A 15,644-nucleotide genomic window follows, 5' to 3' on the forward strand; every position below is an offset into this window, starting at 1 on the left:
TTATGGACTTATGGGAGAGATGAGTTGCCTCACTGGAGGAAGGCAAAGGAGTGCCTAATTTCCTAAAGAAGGACCATTTCATTGTTGGTCTATGGTCGCCGCTTAGAGAGAAGGTGAAGGGAAGGTTTCCTGCAACATATGAGTTGGCAGTGGAAGTAGCCCATCTTAAAGATAAGAAGCTGCGCATACAAGCAAGAGTAAACGAGTCAGAGGAAATAAGCTCGGCCGGACCAACCTCAGTGATTGCAACAGCCAATCATAGAGTCCAACCGCAGGAGGCATCTGAAGAGCAGCAAGACCTGCTGAGTCGCATCACCATCCAACTAGAGATTTTATCTGTGCATCTAGTGCAGCAAGGGCATGCACGTGGCAGGAATCTAGAACAAGGAAGAGGACAACGAAGGCAGAACCAAGAGTACCACTGTTACAACTACGGGGAAGATGGCCATGGAATGTAGTACTGCCCACACCCGAGGAGGTAGAATTTCAATAAGGGGGGGAGACAGAATCAGATCTCTCCTCCAAGAGAAAGACCACCATCACCTAGGCAACCAGGACCAATCCCGCCGATCCAAATCCTTCGACCACCTGTACAACATCAACCACCATCCCAACCTCTCATTCCGCCATTACCCCCACCACCTGCTATGAACCAAGCGGTGAGTGTTATTAGCTTGGAGGCTAAAGGGAAGGCAAAGGTAGAAGAATCAGTTCGAGAGAATCACAAAGGAAAAGCGAAGGTAGAAGAAAAGGATGCTATGGGAGTGAAGCGTGCGAGGCACGAGGAATCATCTCAAAGATAAGAGAAGATGAAAGGGAAGGCCGAATCTAGCAAGCAAGCAGCTAGACCGCGACGGAAGATAGACATCGTGGACTCTCACTAGGTGAGTATGCAAAACCCTATGACTTAGTTCAGGATGTGTTAATGCAGGGCCCGAAGATAACTTGGCCCCAATTACTCCACCTTGCACCCAGAATGAGAAGGCAATGGACAAAAATGGTAAGTACCAAGAAATCAAGGCCCAGGATAGCTGAGGCTATCTATGGAAGGGATCTCGACGACATCCTACCAACAATGGATGCTCACATAAAGGGGCAACGAATTTCAAACTTCTACATAGATGGTGGCATGCAAATATAAGTCATGAGTGAAAAGATGATGCACCATCTAGGTATAGAGGTAATTAGGCCGGCACCCTGCCAAGCGAAGATGGCAAACAATGTAAGAGTGAAATGCGTGGGCATTGTAAATGCGGTCAAAGAAAACGCATTCAATACAGAAGTGGAGGTAGACATCTTCGTCATGCCACACAAAGGGGAGGGCTACCCCATCATTCTTGGGAGGCCTTGGCTTATGGCCATGGAAGCTAAACAAGACTAGAGCACCGGGATGATTCAGATGAAGGACGCTAAAGGGAAGTCCATATTCTATGACATGAGGATTGGAAAGCAACGCAACATGATCTTGGAGGCTTCAGAAGATGAGTCCACCAGCGACTACTCGTCTACCTCGGGAAAAGAGACGACCACCACCGACCGAAGTGACAGTAGCATCGAAGTGATGGGGGTCATTTTTAAAGACCCAAACAGATTGACACAATCTGAAACACCCTTGACAAACCAAGAGGGATCATCAGGTATGCAGTCCTTGGAGGATGTAAGTAAGTTACAAAAAATGCTCTCAAATGAGTTAACCAATGAAGAAAGGAAGGATTTCGTGTCCATGCTAGGTAACTTCACTACTTTTTTCATTGACGGCTATGCTAAGATCACAGGAATTACAGTAGTGCAACACCACATAAAGCTCAAGTAAGGCAGTAAACCCGTAGTACAAAAGCTCAGAAGACTTGGAGTAATCCAACAAGAGGCACTGTTTAAAGAAGTGATAAGTTTTCTACAAGCAGGCTTCATCTACCCTGTCAAAGACTCAGAATGGGTCTCCCCAGTAGTACTCACACCAAAGAAAAATTGTAAGTGGAGAGTCTGTGTGGATTATAAACCTCTCAATGCAGCCACGAAGAGGGACCACTTTCCCCTCCCATTCCAGGATGAGATACTCAATGAGGTGGCAGGTCACAAGCGGTACACAGTGTGTGATGGCTACTCATGATACTTCCAGATTAGCATTGCGGAGGAAGATGAGAATAAGACAACCTTCATCACACCTTGGGGATTTTTTGCCTACAGAGTGATGTCGTTTGGCCTCACTAACACCCTAGCCACATTTCAGCGCTATGTGACTTTTGTTTTCCAACCCTACTTTGGAACATCAATATGGGTTTTCATAGATGATTTTTTCATCTATAGCTCACGAGCCCTTCATTTAAGCAAAGTCTATGATGGCTTAACAAGGCTGCAAACCTTGGGTGGCCAGCTCAACGTGGATAAGTGTCACATTGGTGAAAGCAAAGTCACTCTCCTTGGTCATGTAGTTTCAGCAAAAGGGATCGAGGCTGACCCTAGCAAGATTCAGGCCCTGGTATCGTTATCGTCACCCACCACCACTAAGCAGCTGGTTTCTTTCCTTCACAAGGTAAGATACTTAAACAGGTTCATTCACCTGCTATCTCAAGTGGTCCTTCCCCTACAACAACTCACCCAGAGGGATGTCTTCTCATGGAGTGCAGAGAATGAACAACAGTTTACTGAGGTAAAGCAAATCCTAGCTAAGCTTCCCACTATTTCACCTCCTAAGTGGGACGAGCCATTTTATGTGAACCCTAGTGTGGGAAGTGATACACCCGGAGCCGTGCTAATGCAAAAGGACCCCAAAACTTCTTTCATGCGTCCTATTTACTTCTCTAGTCGTGTCATGACCCCGTCAGAAAAGGGATTTACCGAAGTAGAACACATGCTTCTGGCACTAATGTTTGCCACCACAAAGTTCCGCTCCTATCTCCTACCTAGACCCTTTGTAATCCTGACAATGGAAGAGGTTTTCCCATATGTAATGTGACACATGGATGTCTCATCTAGGATCTCAAAGTGTTTGATTAGATTACAAGAGTTTGACTACACCATGCAAGTAGAAAACTCCACCCGGGCTAGTTTAGTGGGAATTCTCACTCATCGCCATTATGAGAACAAGCTCAAGGTCAACACGGAAGCAAAGAAGAAACACCAATGGTAGAAAGTCCTAGGCTAGAAAGAGCTCACTCTCTTTTCTTTGACGGAGCATACAAGAGAACAATGGATCAGGCTGCAACACGCATAGTCATTTTCAATGAGCAGCAAGAAAGAGTATTCTCCATCGGGCAGTTATTACACTCCCACTCCAAAAATGAAGAAGAATATGCAGCCCTAATTCTTGGGTTGGAACAATGTATTTCACAAGGAATTCAACGCCTAAATGTATTTTCTGATGATTTGCTTTTGATAAGGCAGATAAATGGCACCTGGGATTGTAAAAATCGGGTTTTACTTGGTCAACTTCCCCAAGTTAAGGACCTTCTAAAGAAGTTTGAAGCAGTAAAACTATTTCATGTCCTAGAGCAGAAAATCAGGAGGTAGATTCTCTGCTAAAGAAAGAATACAAGACGTTCCCGTAGGGTCGATCAAACTAAACCTACCCCTCTTTCAAGGTAGTGATGCTATGTCTGATGTCATCAGCTTTCTAGATACAGGAGAATGTCCAACAAAATACACCAAAGGCAAAAAACAGTGGCTGGTAAGAAAGGCTACTAGGTACCGCCTTGAAAACGACCACTTGTATTGTAAGGGTAAAGATCAAATTCTCAGGTGGGTGCCAACCTCCAGTGAGATCACAGAGGTAATTTCAAGTTTCCATGATGGCGTCTGCAGCGGTCATTTTGCTCTAGATATCACGAGTAGAAAGATTCTACAAGCAGGATACTCTTGGCCTATTTTGAACAGAGATGTACACCATTGGTGTAAAACATGTAAGGCTTGTCAAGTGGCCAGTGATCGAACATTAACCTACAAACCAAAAACTCCTATCATCTCATATGGTCCATTTGAGAAATGGGGAATAGATGCAATCGGTCCTTTACCAAGGGCCCAATCAGGTAAACTGTACATCATAGTGGGTGTAGACTACATGACTCGATGAGCAAAAGCAACAGCCACCACCCGCATTACAGCCCAAGAGGTAGCAAGTTCCTTTTTGAGCATATCGTTTGCCGTTTTGGCACTCCTCTTGAGATAATATCAGATAGAGGACCAGGATTCAGAGGTGATTTGGTGGGAAAACTGATGAAGAAGTTAGGCATCACACGCCGGCATTCCACACCATACTGTCCACAATGCAATGGTCTAGTAGAGAAAGTAAATGGAATGATATGCAAAATCATCACAAAGCAGGTGAACAATCACACAAGGGACTGGGATAAACATCTCATGGCAGCTCTTTGGGCATACAAAACAACGTTCCGAACATCACTAGGTTTCACCCCTTTCCATCTAGTTTATGGGAAGGAGGCAATTCTATCCATTGAGGTACAGATAGCCAGCTTACAAGTTTTGGCTAGCCAGATACATCGTCCGATTGTAAACCTCCGAAACCACATCTTGGATCTGGAGAGACTCCAACTGGATAGGGAAGAGGCAATCAATCACTATGCAGCACAGGCAGAACGACGCCGGCTCACTTTCAATCAAGGGCTTAAAGGAAAGGGACTAGAAAAAGGTATTTAGTACTCAAATACGACAATAGATTTGACACTAGGAAGGATAAGAAATTTCAACCTAGATGGGAAGGGCCATTCATCATCAAGAAACGCTATGACAATGGCAACTATAAGCTGATAGAAGCAGATGGGAGAATTCACAAGACTAGGGTCAATGGATGGATACTGAAAAGTTATTTTCTTAGGTTTGATCCAGAATTCATGCTAGATATTCCAAAAGAGGGAGAACCCTCTAACTCCACAGCTGAAAAAAACACAGAAGAAGGGCTAGAAGAATGAATGCCTCTAGCCAAAGGGAGAGGGCTAAAGATGGCCAATTTTGAAAATCAAAGAAAAAAAAAGAAAAAAGCTTATTTTTCCTTTGCCGCAGCTTTGGAGACACTATTGGAAGGCTCGGCACCACCTGGTAAACCCCACGACACCTCTACGGGCATGGCACACCCCCCCCCCCCCCCCCCCCCCCCCCCCTTCGATTGGCCGACCTTATCACCCTCAGGCCCCCGCTTGTCTATACCCCAGCCTAGCCGGCAGCACTTGGTTTCAGATACCCTTTCTCTCTTTCTCCATAGTTTATTACCCCCCGGCAAGCATTGGATGAAATAACGCCCCCCTCTCTCCCTCTCTCATTTTCCCTACATACCTCTCTCTCTCTCCCAAACTTCCCCCCCCTACTGGCCAGGCCCAAGCCTCGAGCACTCACCCCGACCCCTCTCTTGTTTTTCCTCTCGTGCTCCCTTTTTGTCGAGCCGCATGGGAACCCCCCGCTCTCCCGTATTCTTACACTCACCCTCCCTATCTCTCACACTCTTCCCCTCCCCCCCCCCCCGCCCTCTCATTACTCCCCCCCCTTGGCCCGCTAATATTATTTCCCCCCCCTCTTCCCCACCTGCTCGCCTCACCCTCCCCTCGGCCTCATTACTCCCCCCCCTTTGGCCTGCTATCCCCACCCTCTTTCTCCCCCCCCCCCACACCATTGACTTATCCACCCTCCTCTCATCCTTGAGACAGCATGCAAGACGGAGGATAAGACAACCCCCCCCCCTCTTCACACACTCTCTTTCCCCCCCCCACAGTGGGTATCCGCCCTATGGGATTCCCCCTCCCTCTAGCGCCACCTCATCCTCTCTCTCTCTCTCTCTCTCTCTCTCTCTCTCTCTCTCTCTCTCTCTCTCTCTCTCTCTCTCTCTCTCTCTCTCTCTCTCTCTCTTCTCTTTCAGCCCGAAGGCGTAGCGCACGGAGCCATGGAGCCCATGCTTTCCCACACCACACACTCACCCCCTCCTCCTCACCCTCTCCCTCATCCTCACATCACACACACACCCCCAATCCCCTCTCCCTCTCTCGCGCTCTGTTTCAGCATCAGCCGCCGCCATCTCTCTCTCTCTTCCTCTCAGCCTGTACAGGCGTAGCACGTTTTTTTCTCTCTCTCAATACACACACCACGCATACACACACACACACACACCCCATGCATACACACACACACATACACCATCCCCCCCCACCCCAAGCAAGCGTAGCTGCTGCCGCTGGCCGCCAAACACAGAAAAAAAAACATATATATAATATATACATTATGTATATAAGCCCCCGTTCCCACCGCATGCTCATGCACACATACACGCACTCACGCACACACACCCATATACATATATATATATACACATCCACCCACATGCACATACGTACACACACAGACACATGTATACGCACTAAAAATACAAAGAAAACAAAGGACTCCATGACCACGACGACCACAAAAAAAAGAAGAAGGACCCAAAGCACGCTCCGCCAACAACAAAAAGAGGAAATGCGCCAAAGGCATGCCCCAGCCGACCCTGAAAAGAAGTACGCTCGACACCGACGCACCTGCAACACACCATTCGCTAGCAACACGCAAGCACAACGCATTCCAGTAATTTATAGGTTATTTTCATCATTTCTTCAGTTTTCACCCGAGCCATTGTAAACTTCCCATTTTTTTGTAAATATCCTCTCTCTAGGTGATGGTCACAAAGGCGGACCTAGAGATTCTCCTCCTTTAATAACCTCCCAAAACAAAGCAAGGGTCAACCACACCGGGACCACCACTTGCTTTGTCTCTCCCATTAACCTTACCCTAATCACACTGGGATTACCATAATCCAAGTAGCCAACACCTATAAATTGGCACTGAGAGGTCACTATCGGGGGGGGGGGAGTCCTTGAGAGAAGTCAGCACTTGGTAGAGTGTAGTGGGAAGAGTTGACACTATCACCATCACGGGGAGGGGGGCTTGTGTGTTGGGTTTGCCTTGGGAATTGAACCATGCGAAGGAAACCACATCCATCTCTCGACTCCAATGGTCGATGCACACACATATACATGGTCTTGGTAGCAAGCTTCACAATCATTGAGTCTTCTTAGAGAACGTACCAAGTAGTTTGCACCACCTCCTCTCCCTATCTCTCTATCACCACGGCGTGCCATTTGTAAATACTGCATAAATAATTCTCCCTCAAACCCCCGAGGGTTTTCATCATTTGTAAATCTCTCTCTCTTTCTCTCTCTCTTTATCTCTCTCTCTCTCTCTCTCTCTCTCTCTCTCTCTCTCTCTCTCTCTCTCTCTCTCCGTGTGTCAGTTCGCGGTGTTCATATCATCGTGGTTAGCGTCCTAACGGCTTTAAGCTAGGTGGTGCCTCCTGTTTGCTTTACCGTGGCAGGCTCGAGGTGCGCCATTCGGCCCCCGGTGTTTTAGAGGCCGTCGAGGTTTGGGGTTCGCTTTGCTCCCATCAACTGTACTTGGCTATCTTGAATATAGTAAAAGCAGTGATTGTTCACTTTCTAGCATGTTTTTCCCTTTCCCCTTCTCTGCTCTGCTTCTCTTGTGCTTGTGTCCACGATGTTAGGTGTGTGTGTATAGGCAAGTGTGTCCCCATCGAACCGGCGGTGTCTTGGGGCAAAGAGAGAGAAAGAGGCTTTGGGTGTGTGTGGGAAGCTAGGAAGTGTGTCATACGGTGCGTATGTGTTGGACTGTGATCTAATATACTGTGATCAACTCAAGAGGTGTGCAAGTGGTGGTATGCTAGTAGGAAATAGGATTTTGAAGGTGAATCCCAGTGGATTGGGGTGTTTTGTACCCTGAGCTATAGAGAGGAAAATTGTTTGTGTTCTCGGTGCGTACCCCCTTCCCCCTATGCAACATTCCCAAGTGGCATCTTCCTAAGGATATGTGGACTATTTAACAAGGTATTCAATAATGGTCCGATTACGTAGCTCCTTAGTTCTACTCTGAAGTATCACTTCCGGATATACTTCAAAAGATCCATTGATAGAGGTAGATAATAGAGAATCATCAAGAATTTATTGTGGATCAGGTACATACTTCTTGAGAAAGCTGACGTGAAAAACATTATGTACTTTTATGTGTGGTGGCAACAAGAGTTTGTAAGCTTGATCATTAATCCTCTCTGTGATTACAAAAGGTCCACAATATCTGGCACTTAATTTCTTACACTTATCCATTGATAAAGAGCTACGTTTTGGTTTTTCTCTCAGCAATCCCATATCTCCCTCTTCAAAAAGTCTGGTAGATCGTTTTGGATCAGCATAACGCTTCTGTCTATCTTGCACAGTCTTAATATCTTGTCGTATAAGATCGGTTTGTAGTTGCATTTCATCCAACATTTCCTTGGATGCTTGAACTCGTATGAGAGGGTCTATCCATTTGAGTGGAGTAAGACACTCTTGCCCATACAATGCTTGAGGAGACATTCCAATCGAGCATTGGAATGAGGAATTATAGCCAAATTCAGCCAAATACAAATATCTAGTCCATTTACTTTGTTCGTGCATACAATAAGCTCTTAACGTGTCCTCAATAATTTGATTTGTTCTTTCTGTTTGCCCATCCGTTTAAGGGTTATAAGCAGTACTAAAGGCCAACTAAGTTCCTGTAGCTAAGAATAAGGATTTCCAAAAATTTGAGGTGAACATCGCATCACGATCAGAAATCATTCGGTGAGTTAAACCATGATACATGAAAACATATTTCATGAAGACTTGAGCTATATCCTTATCCATAAAAGTTTTCTTGGCTGGAGATAAATGGGTCATTTTTGTAAGAATATCAACAACCACAAAAATAGATGTATGTAGTCTTGTAATAAAATCCATGGATATGCATTCCCATTTCATTTGTGGGGCATCAATAGGTTGAAGCTTATCGGGGTGTCAAATTTGTTCAGCTTTAATACGTTGACATGTTAAGCATTGAGGCGGTCCAAGACGGGCAACAAGAGAGGTGACCTCTAAACACCCTTCAAGGCTCCCGTGCTGCTCAATTGGGGCTGGGGCAACCACAAGCAAGAAGCAACGACAACAAATTCACATCCAAACAAGTGAAAGGACACCACCTAGTTATAGAGCGAACTAGGACGCAAAAGAGGAAAATCCCTGAGCAATACAAGTGGAATGGGCTCTATTAATAGGTTTATGTGAGCCTTGATTAGGACTCACATTTTACTATTTCATAAGAATGACTTATATCCCCACCAACACTTATTGTCATTCAAATATTTTCACATTTCACATACTTTTTCTTCATCCTCACAAATAATATCCAAAGACGGACCTCTCATTTGACTCTATCAGGTCACTTGTGTCTTCTACTTTTTTGCTTTTTATTTTTTATTTTAATTATACTCTGGGTATCTTGATTTATTTAGATACTACTTTGTCTTTTCATCACATGCATATCATATACTTGTGGAAAATCTTTTTTCACATGGGGATATTAATATCTTAGTAGTCCTTTGTCACTCTCCTAGGAATGAGGGGTCACTCTCTTGAAAGCTAAAGGGAATCAAAATAAAGAAGGGACCAGTCAATGACTTTTTTGGGCAGAAAATACATGTTTTTGATAATTTTTCAAAAATTAGTTCTTATCTGATCCTAAAGAAGTGTTAGACATGAAAACATTGGCACATGATTCCAAACATACGCTCAAATTTTCTCTGAATGTTTTGACTTCATTTGCATATTTTTTCCGGGTTTTTTGTGGACCTCAATCTGCCTACCTCACAACCTCAATTAGAGCTAGGGTCCTTTCTACCTTTTCCACACTTTCACACATCCTCACACACTCATCCTCCTACTCCATCACCAAAACCTGCACCCTCTATATCTTCTTTCATCTTCATCACCATTTCCATCTCTCCCTTACTCCATAGCTCAAACATTATCATCTCTACACACATATAGCTCAATTTCTCTCTCTAGAATCAAATTCATATTACCATAACCTCTTCATCCTTTCACAAAAAGAGAAAAACTCAGCAAATAACCAAGTTCAAGATCTTAAAATATAGGAGTTTGATGATGGAAAACTCAACTTTTCCATGATCACAAGAACTACACCGATAGAGTTCTTCAACCGCTTCATTCACTAGAGGAGATAGGCGGAAGACTCCCTTTCCATGTTGTGGCTTCCATCAAATTGTGTATATTATCATCCTTCTCTTACTTTTTATCATTTTATAAATCATGTAATGCACTTTGAGTGCATATGCCATGTAATTTTACCCCATCCTACTAACTGCAAACTACTAACACTAATGACTAACCCTTCTTGTAAATTGCACCCTCTACTATCTACTAGAGTAGGCACCTCCAAGTTACTCACCTCTCTCTCTTCTTTTACTCTCAATAATTATTCCCCTTGAGCCCACATCCATGTGACTCAAGGGATAAGGAAGACCCACTCCCATTTTGAAAATAGAAAATATTTCATAATCTTTTGTATTGATAATAAAACTGAAGTGGAAGCTCCTCAAATTTGGTGCAAAAAAGGAATTTTTTGGGAACTTGGGTAAGGGAATTTCTAACTCTTGAGGGGGGGGGGGGGGGGGGGGGGGGGGGGGGGGGGGTTCACTGTGGAGCCACCACATGGCACCTACAAAGAGCTCACAAGCGAGCGCAAGGATAAGAGTCTCATGATACATATGTTGGGTTGTAGCCCCCATTAGAGACAAAGAGAGAGAGAGAGAGAGAGAGAGAGAGAGAGAGAGAGAGAGAGAGAGAGAGAGAGAGAGAGAGAGATTGGATGCCGATGGTTTCTCGTAGAAGTCGTCAAGTGACTTCATCAAGTCCTCCGTGGTCTTCATCTCCGAAACATTGAAGGCCACCGTTGACGCCAAGCTCAACCGGATTGTTCCCAGTGCCTTTCGATCAAGGACAATCCATGCTTCATCTGCCATTGTTGCGGGCTTCTTCGCAAGACCGCCTAGTGGCAAATAGAGGTCCTTCTGGTAGAGATAGTCTTCAATCTGCATCTTCCAATGTTGGTAGTTTTTGCCGTTGAACTTCTCAATCTTGAGCTTCCCTTCCTCCGCCATAACTCCCACTCAATTCAAGGAATCCTTTCCTTGAGATAATTTAGCTACGAGCAAACCTTGCTCTGATACCAGTTGTTAGGAAATAAGACGTAGCTAAATAGATAATTGAGTAGATTACTTAATGGAGAGAGACAGATTTATATACACGAGATTATAGAGTAGAGAGAGAGAGAGAGAGTACACACAATATACGTGGTTCACCCAATGTGGGCTACGTCCACGGGAAAGCAGCCACTCAATGGCTTTAGTACTTCAAAACAAGAAGTAGTTTACAAAGGGATTATACCCTTAATGGAGCTCCCGCCTTGCTTCACTCTCACCACCTCACACTCACCTTGTTGCATCAACTTCACACACTATGAAATGTGTGTAGAAATGGCCTCCTTTTATAGGCCAAAAGGGCTGCCCTCTCTTATGAGAGACAGCCATGTGTAGCCGCCCTTGTGCGAATAAGTCCAAATCGGACCCTCCAATTCGCCCATGTGTGGCCGCCCTTGAGAAGACAAGTCCGCTTTTGAATTCGGCCACCGGCCATTGAATTCGGCCACCGGCCACAGGCCATTGACTTCCGACCACCGGCCATCGGCCATTGACTACCGGCCACCGGCCAACCGACCGGTTGTTTTCCGACCACTTTCCGGCCGCCGTCCGGCCATAATATTCCGGCGAAAAAGAATATTCCGGCGAAAAAAAGTCTCGGGGGCGCCTTTAAAGTTGCCCCTGATTCTTGTCCGTGAAAATTTTGGTTTCCAGTGAGTGATTTTCCTTCACGCACGATGGCTTCTCCTCATAATGGGGGCCTTACAAATGTGCGCTTTTACCACATAAAATTACAAGGGTAAATCAGGCTCCATACTTAACACAGCTTACCATCCCCAAGCTAATGGACAGACTGAGAGTACTAATAAGACTCTTATAAAGATTCTGAAAAGGATTGTACAGGAGAATAAGAGGGATTGGGATGCAAAGCTGGATTCTACTCTATGGTCATTCAGAACAACTTTCAAGGTGACAACAGGTATGACACCATTCTGATTGGTGTATGGATTGGAAGCTGTAGTACCAATGGAGTTTGTAGTACCTAGTCTGAGGATTACTGCTGAGAAGATGACTCCAAATCTCTCAGTTCAGCATAGAAGCAAGTATTTAATGCAGCTGGAAGAAGATAGGTTGATCAACTCTTATATATCAGAAGTCATTCAGAGAAGAAGGAAAGCTTGGGTCAGCATGAATGTCAAGTTTAAGGTTTTCCAGGTACGTGACTAGGTAATGCTTTACAACTCCAGATTAGGTCCACATCCTGGGAAGCTCAATTTAAGGTACAAGGGGCCAGATCAGATTATGGCAGACCTAGGTCAAGGAGCTTTTATTGTCGCAGATGTTTTTGGCACAAGGGTAGAGAAACATGTTAATGGATTCAGGCTAAAAAAATTTCAGGGCAAGCCACCCCATTTGGATTGGCTCAAACCTGCCATACCAAAGGTTGCCTTTTGTGAAATGGTGAGGTTCCCTTCAGGTACTATGGACCAGGTTACTGTAGATCAATCATCAGAGTGCATAGGTTTTGCATTCAGGTCAGGGATCGGATTGTACTACATCAGAGTTTGTTGGCTCGTAGTCTACTGGGCCAGAGTTCACCTGATCCGATTACTTAAACAATGTTTAAATTTCAAAATTTGCGTCGAAAAGGGTGCAAAGTTCCTTCCACTTAACTCCATCATACGAGTAAGGGACGACATCATTTCCTCACACACTTTTAGAGGCCTTAGAGCTTGCGCGTGCATGCATACTCCACAACTTGCTGAGCTTTCTTCTACTTCTGCTTCCGCTATGCCTAAGCCTAAACCTGTTTCTGTCATGAGACCATCGCCAGAAGATGAGAAAGGAGAGGTTGGTAAGCTACGCCCTCGCAGAAAAGGAGTAGTGCTCAGAGTTGATGTATCTGACCTAGAAGAGGAGGTCGAAGTGCTGCCTGAGGAAGAATCAGCACCAATGTCATCAAGAAAGATGCTGCAAAGTTTAATGGAGCCTTTCACTGATCTCAGGGTGGAAATTGACTGTGAGGCAGAACGGAATGAGAAGTGGTTGAAGGCAACACATTTATATGATTTTTCTACTCTACCCTGGGGCCAGCGGAAAGGAAACATTTATGTAAAAACACAAATGGAGCTGTTACGAAAATCCAAAGGTGCCATTTCTGAGAAGGTACATCTTAGTCCAGGTGTGGTAGCTCAGGTATTTCAGCTTCCCTTTACCTCTGTTACTGTAGTACCAAAATGTTCAGATGAAGATCTAAAAAAAGAATTAGACCAAGAGAAGGAGGTAGGCAGTACTTTATGTTGAAGAATGTAGAATATTGGAGGAGAGAACAACTGAAATGGTTTTTGGAAAGAGTTTGTTTTCTAGCTAAATATGACTATATGTCTAAGGAAAACTGGACACCACTATATTTTGCTGAAGGTCAGTTGGGCACATTGGGTGTATGATAGGATTCATGCAGAAGTCTTTACCTCGGATAGAAGAAAGACCCAGTTGAGTAGCAGGTTAGCAGCATTTCTGTCTGCTTTGCTTGCTTTTGCTCAGAAAGTTGATGTAGGGGAGGTCACAGTTTCTCTCATTACTCCTATCAATGTGGTCAGTCCTGGGCCGGAACAGGGGATAATATCTGACAAAGCAGAGTTTAGTAAAAGCGTGGATGAAAAGCTGAGGACCATACAGGATTTTATTGAAGCAGGATACACTGAGGATGAGGCCAAGATGGCATTGGCTAGTCATGAGCATAAACTGCTTATGGGGAATTTGCTCAAGAGTTTGGATGTTGAGACACAAACTCCTAGTAGGGTCATAGGCAAAACTTTTAACATGCCCAAAAAGAGGAAGCTGGATAGTGCTTTGCATGAGGTGGCCAAATCATTAGATTTCTCTCTAGTTGGTCCTAGCACTTCTGCTAAATCTGATTTTCTTATTACTGATGTACCAACAGCTCTGAAGATGTTGCAAGAATTACAGGGATTTGTAAGGTATTAGCAGAACAATATGGAGGAACAATTACAAAATATATCTGAATCTGGTCTATCTAAAGCAATGCTACACTAACAGTCGGAGTTGGTGGAATCTTTGAAGCAGGAATTGGTAGAGCAGAAGGAGAAGCATCAACAAGAGATGCAAGTTCAACTGCAACTACATCAATAAGAGATAGAAAAGGTTAAGCTCTCCTTGGGAATGTTTCAAGAATGGACTAAGGACTTGGAAGGCAGAGTCAATTCTGAGCTAGATTAGGTGTCTGGCAGAAATACAGAGTTGCAGGTGGAGAATGAAATGTTACAACAAAGGTTGAAACCTTTGGAGGCTCTTGAAAAGCAAGTATTAGCTCAAGAAGATATCAATGTTTCTGGAGTGCTCATGGATGAAGGGGATCTCAATCTCGTAAGGCAACAGTTGGTTGAGGGGATGCAGGATGTTTGGAAAGCAATGAGAGAAAGGCTGACATCAGTTATCAAGTATCCCTATGAGGCTGTAAGATCAGGCTTCATCAGTTCTCATGAAGCTACCTTATTAGAGACAATGGAATCTCTGAAGAAGGAAAAAGATGTTTATCAAGAGCAGCTCCAGGAGTTCAAGGATAAACAGTTGTAGGTGGATGAAAAATTCATGGTACAAGGTGGTTCTGCACTTAAAAAACTAGTGCATGTTTTTGTTCAAACACTGCAAGCTGCTGAGGAAATTCAGAAGTCAAGTGGAGAAGCTTTGCCAATGGAGGTTGAATATCAGAAGGAGATTACATATGCTGCAAATATTGAAGTTCTAGAACTAAGTGCAGCATGAGGAGACTGTAGTGACTACAATCCAAGAAGCTGATACTGAAACAATTCTCAAAGATATGTTTGAAATTTAGGGTGGTCAGGACTTATTTTGTCTATCTCTTGCTGATCAAGGGATATGTGGATTCGAGTCAGACTTCTGAGAAATCCACCACCGGGCTGTGCCATGTGTTGACAGGCATATCAGAGTGCCAATTTAGTAGTTAGTCGGAAGTGCTTCATCGGATGTTGTTTAAATCGGATATTTAGCAATTATGATATATCAAGACTGAGGTTGTTATTACCAATCTGTTTTGTATGGTGGTTATAAGCCGGTTCTGGGAGTTGTGATAGCGTAGTTGTATTCAGAGATGTTGTAGCTCTTCTTGATCAATGAAGTACTCTTGTAATCTTAATTCTGAGTTATCAAATTCTTTCTATCTCTTACCTTCAATATGATGTTAGTACTTCTGTGTATTATTTCCGAGTCATGAGATGCTGAAAGAATTGTGATGCACTAGTATTTCTTGTGTTGATGAACCACAACATTAATGAGTCTCCTCTTCTAAGCTTTTGTGAAGTCTTGTGGAAACTCACCTTCTATAATGTAGCTCACAATGGGAACCAAAAACACCATCCCTTGGTACTTTGGATGCTTTACCACCACTGCCACCATGATAACATGCACTTCTTTGTTAACACATGTAACTGCTTTCTGTGCAAGCAAATTAGCATCTTCATTCTATTTCCTAGGAATATGATATAGTTGCACTTCGTCAAACTGATTAAACAACCTACGAATGGCATGAACTTTTGTCTTTAGT

The sequence above is a fragment of the Adiantum capillus-veneris genome, chromosome 7 (genome assembly GCF_014529385.1).
Source record: "Adiantum capillus-veneris isolate H3 chromosome 7, ASM1452938v2, whole genome shotgun sequence".
Classification (NCBI taxonomy): domain Eukaryota; kingdom Viridiplantae; phylum Streptophyta; class Polypodiopsida; order Polypodiales; family Pteridaceae; genus Adiantum; species Adiantum capillus-veneris.